The sequence below is a fragment of the Gavialis gangeticus genome, unplaced genomic scaffold (genome assembly GCF_001723915.1).
Source record: "Gavialis gangeticus isolate Ggan-Ray unplaced genomic scaffold, GavGan_comp1, whole genome shotgun sequence".
Classification (NCBI taxonomy): domain Eukaryota; kingdom Metazoa; phylum Chordata; order Crocodylia; family Gavialidae; genus Gavialis; species Gavialis gangeticus.
Window position 1 is genome coordinate 1,241,816 of NW_017728997.1, and position 5,933 is coordinate 1,247,748.

Here is a 5,933-nt window from a genome sequence, read left to right on the forward strand (position 1 = left end):
AACAGCTCCCCTCGTGGGAAAGTTTTCCAGTGCTTTGTTTTTCCGAGGGAAATTTCCCATTTCTAAAAATTCATTGTTTCATAAAATCCATTAGTAACACCGAATGGATGCCGATACAATATTAGGCAAACTTGGCAGTTTCAAAGTCGTAATTAATGTTTTTCAGGTGATTGTCCCTAGGAAGTGTGCGCGAGAGTGCATATATGTTTTATTGATGTGTAAACAGGAAGGTAAATACACTCATAATAATCCACACCAAAAATCAAATTATGAATTCGTCCAGTTGGCTGTGCGGGTCAGATCAAAACCAAAGCGCAGCATATCGTGCTCAGCTTTTCGGGTGTGCCAAAATTAGTGTCTCAACAGTTTTTAGTGCCTTCGTTTTTTTTCTTAAATTTAAACAAACCATGTAAAGGAAGTATGTGCTATTGTGTATTGTCTTTACATTTTTACAAGTATTCCTATGAAAATAATTTCTTTCCACATAAAGCTGTGAATTTGTTTGAATATAACATTTAAACCACATTAAGTGTGCTGTATTTAATTTTTTTTCCTAATCAAATAGTTCAGGTATTTGTGGCTATTGGGACATAACATTTACATGGGGGTATTTTTTAGTTTTGTTTACTAAATAGAAGTCAAGTAAAGATGCTAAATCATATCACGCTCTATTTATAAATTTTCCAATTCAAAATTTACCAGAAAACCCACATCTCTGGGAATAAGGATTGGAGTAAGAATAGGAACAATGTGACTGAGAATGGGAATAATGTGAGTGGGACGTTGCAAAGCAGGGGGGGTGGCTCACGACACGTGTGCGTGGGCGGCTCTGTGTGTGGGGCGGGTGGCCCAGTGGCAGACAGGGCAGGGAGCAACAAGCAGAGCAGCAGACTGCAGGGAACCCTCAGCCTGAAGCAGAAAGTAGAGCAGCAGATCATGCAGGGAGCATAGAGCTTGAAGCAGAAAAAGCAGCAGGCTAGGCAGGGAGCAAGAAGTATGGAGCAGAAAGCAGAGCAGGCAGGGAGCACAAAGCCTGAAGCAGCAAGCTGGGCAGGGAGCACTGAGCCTGAAGCAGAAAGAACAGCAGAGCAGGCAGGGGAAGGGGGTGGGCATGGCACTGGGGAAGGTGCGAGGCTCATGGTGGCTCGCCTACCAAAATGTTTGGCCCCACTGCTCCAAAGCCTTGAGTGCTGCAGCATCCTTCAGAGGATTCATTCTCCTGTAACCCAGCATCTCTACTGGGAGTAGCAATATCCATTTCTTGTGAGTCATTTCTGGATGCAGGAATAAAAGTGCTGTGTTAGTGCATGAAAATAAGCCAGGCCTTGAAGGCATGCTTATAGTCAAGGCTGACCAGGGTCGGATGGCTTCGGTGGCTATCGTATTAGCTTATCCATATTATTAAGGGAAGAAGAACCTTCAATCATTTTTGGTGAGGTGTTCCATCCTGCCATCAGACAAACAGGTTAAATGCCACCTCAGTGGCAGTGGCAGCCACCATTAGTTATCAGGCAGGGAGATTATTATCCTTCACAAGAGTCATTGGAGAATTGGGCTGGCATTTATCACTTCAGCTACAAAACAGTTCAGAGATGGATGAGAGGGGTAAGCGTTTCTTTTAATACTGAGCTTTACCGTTTTCACGCTTGCTTTTTACCAAGACAGCATACTGTTTGGCTGAGCATTTGTCAGATAGATAGAACTAGATTTTTTGACAGAGTATTTTTGGCAGGTTGATTTGTCCAGTCAATTTATAGGGGATTGGGATCTTTGTTACACATTAAACACAATTGACTTAAAATAAAGTCTTAAAAAAATGACTTGTTTTTAAAGTAATCCAGATCCTCCTAATGATACTAAGAAACCACTCAGGCCTGATGAGTTTTGCTTATGTCCTCAGGATGAAACCAGGTGTGGAGTTAGGAAGGAATTTTCCTCCAGGAAAATCAGTAAGGACTATGGAGGGTTTTACTGCCTCCTATGGGTGCATCCCCACAGGTAGGCATGTGCAGTTTGCGGCACCTCAAACCACAAATGGCACACATGCAAGAATTTGCTGCGCTGATAATTTGCAGTGCAGCATTTTTTTAACGCTGGGAGATCCTGGTGTAAAAAAAAAAGAGCTGCTAAAAAAAAGCACAGCATCCATGTCAGCAGCATGTGCTGCCAGAATCCAGAGCCTAGCTGGGCAGAGCCACACTCTAGCTGCTGGCCAGGCTCCAAGTGGCTGGATCACTGACACTGCTGCCCCGGGAGGCTCCCAGTTAAGGCTGCTGGGGACAGCATAGTTGCTGGCCTCAGCCTCCCCTACTCCACTCAGGGTAACCTGCTGTGCACCAGAGCATTCATGGCACGGGCATTCCCCAGGGACAAGTAACAGTGGCACAAGGTGTGCCGGTCTGCCTCTGGGGCAACAAATGTCCACATTCTTCTGGACACCCCAGAAATGCCAACAGAAAATTAGCGTGCATAGCCCAGTGTGATCAGCATCACAGAAACAAACCAACACGCATAGTTCCATATCCAGGACTGAGCTGGCAATACTGAAGCCAACAACAAAAAACAACAAGAAAAACAGTGTTATGGTATTCAGAGCCACGTTTCCAGTGGATTGTTACAAAAATGAGATTACACATCACTTGAAAATTAAATATGATTTTTAACATGATGAAAAATACTCTCAGCATCATTTGAAATCAGATGCGGTAGCGGCGCATGCAGGGTTGGAATGTCCTTGGAGTTCTTGTCCAGTGTTACGTGGCATATGTTACAGCCAGATCAATTTGCAAGAGGATATGCAATAATTTTATTACCACTCTACAGCTGATTTGGATGATAAGATGTAATTTGATGAATGTTTTCTCTGTTCTGCTTGTTGTGTTGCCTTTCTCTTCAATCATGTTCCAATTCACATTTTTCAGGTGAGCAGATTATCGCTAGCAGTAGCATAATGACAGTACTAATGCCGTAAGTGACCACATCTTGACAAGATTTATAGCAATGAATCAGCCTTACTGATTCAAGGAAGACCTACTGATTTGGGGAGTGAACATAGATAGTGGGTGAAATGTAGGTGCCATTATATATGAACAGGAGTTTTGCATGTGTTGTGGATGCTGCCTGCATTGAAGTAACTCATGATGGTGCAGGAAGAGGCAGATTTTGTGCGTTTGTCCTCAGACAGGCCTTTTAAGTGGTGGTTTCCTAGGACAGAATGGCCAGGTAGAGGGAAACAGAAGCTTGATCATATGTAAAAGCAAAAACAAAAACCCTTGCATTCATGGAATCACTTTAGATCTGCTAGATCACATATATCCTGGGCATAAATTCAACAGTGGTTACTGGTTTTGAGAAAAAACTTAAGATAATTTGGATCTGATTGTTCAGAAGCTCTGATGGAGGCAGCACTGATTGATGTCAAGATAGTTGGATTCAAAGCTAAGTTCCATTCACTATTATGGACTGGTTTGTGACCCTGGGCAAGAGGGTTGATACCTCTTCTAGAATGAAATTATATCATCTAGCATAAGTAGGCACATTCAAAGCTTGTTAATAAGAATGTGCCTGCTAGATCATATAATTTCATTCTAGAAGAGGCATCAGCCTGCTTACCCAGGGTCACAAACTAGTTCATAATAGATGGTGAATGGAAGCAATTTTATCTAAGACAAGGTTATTCCATGACTGACTCCAGCAAAGTTTCTGCTTTTTCTCTCTGAAATGAAAGATCCAGAATGAAAGGGGTCATGACGCAAATGGGCTCACAGCACGTAATAAGTGGGCTCGCAAGACCCACAGACAGCTCTTGTGCTTGGGTGCAGACCAGAAGTGGGATTGTCGGGGGTAAAGAGTTGGAACTGTTGCCCTGAAGCATTATGTGCTGGTAGGAAACTAGCTGGGGCCACCCCTCGTCTGAACTGTTACAGCAGTTTCTATCCCAGAATAGAATTGGTGATGCATCTGGGTTTATTCCACTTTGATTTGTAGGGTATCAAACGCAACTATAACTTTGGCATAAGAAGTTCCTTCTTCTGTCTAAACCATCTGCAAATGAGACCCAGCTGGATTCACCGTTTTTAAAAAATAAAATCTGTTAGTATTTTTTAGAAATGTGGAGCCAATGAAAGGAGGTGCCTTCACTAAAATATTTAGTTTTGCACTTTTGACTAGGATGTGGCTCTTTCTTGTTTACAGACCTTAATGCTCAAATAAGCCCCCCCTTCCTGCTAGGTATAGGTTGTTTTCAGGCATATATTCTACTTCTGTTCCAGCACCTATCAGTATATAGATCCTAGAGGGAGTCACCCTTTGAGACCTGCTTCCTCATGGAAATGAGCTGGTTAGATGCCTGTGCAGCTGACAGAGGCAAGCAAGTGGAACTGTGCCGTGCACATAAACAGCAATCCACCTCTGCTTCGATCTTCAAGGCTGGCAGGCATCAAACTGAAGAGTACTTCATATTTCAGATATGTCACGCGGTGTAGTACGGAAGGAGCTTTTCTATTAAAAAGTTACTCACAAGCGCAGCCCCACTACAGTCAAAGGGTCTGATTTTCCAGTGTAGTCCATGGCACCATTGGAAGTGGTTCTGGAAAGGGAGTGGGTTTTTTTGCACTGATGTGAACAACTTCACAAGGTGCACAGCACTGGACAGTCAGGATTACTGACTTCAGCGGTCATTTTGCCTGAGTGTAGACTTCAGATTTGCTAAGCCTGTGTGGATATTTGGTTCAACTAGCAGAATGACATATGGAAACAGTAATTTTATTGTCTCAGGGCCTGGTTTTACCCCAGTACAAATCCTGTTCTGTGGCTTATTTCTCCTAGAACTGTAGCAGGGTAACTGTAGCCTTCAAATTGCCTTGCATTTCTACATGTTTGCATTTCTGTCCAGTTTGGTAATAAGGACAGTGAAAATAGTTTAAAAAAAAATCAGTTTATTAAAACAACATGCTCCAGCTCACTAGACCTTGTCAACAGTCTTTCTCTTCTCCACTCCTTTGCTTCATGCATTTGTTTAGAATTTTTTTTTTCCAGAGCTCTGAATGTTCGCAGAATCATTACGAGCACTGCTGTGTTCGAATCTTCCTGGTTGTCTTGGGATTCGGTATTATTACAGAAAACAAGTCATATATTTCAATGTGATGCTTTAGGTTGTAAGTGTTAAATCTTGCTAAATAAATAGTTTTTCCCCATATATTTATTTCTGAGAGTGAAGCCAATCGGCCCGGTAGAGGGCAGTCATACACGGGAATGTGTTAGTAAAAACTTATTGGTAGAATGATGCATTGTTCTTTGGCAAGTGTAAGTTTAAATTCTTTCTCACTTATGCAACATAATTAGCTTCAGTGGAGTGCAGAATTAAGACTAAAAGATCTCTTTGGTTATGTAGTCTATCTCCTTTAGTGTATAGCATAGAAGTATGCAGGAAAACCTAAATACACAGAGCACTTAAAATAATGCATCTTGTTTATGACCTACATTAGATTTTAGTACCTGGGTGTTGGCTGACATATATATAAGATTGCTTCTGACACTCCTATCTTGTGCCAGTAAGTTGAGGCATTTCAAAATAGCCTCTGAGAATCATAGTCTTCACCAATAAAGCTGCACAATTCTATGGTTTCCTTATTAGGGGTCCATGCGATAGTTTGACTGCTGATCTTATCATAATTAAAATACTGTGATGCATGCACAAGTTGAACAGAAACCTAGTCTTTGTGATCTCCAGCCCAACTGTTTACTTGAGGGGGTTCTTACTTCTGTCCAGCACTAGGTTAGTTGAACAGGCATAAGAGAAACGGAAGTTAAGGTTGCGAGCCATATTTGTAGGATTTGCCTAAGAACAATTCCTGTTGGAGAGGCAGAAACTTTCATTCCCATTCTTACACCTATAAGAAATGCATTTGCTTGTACATAGTAATAATAACTAA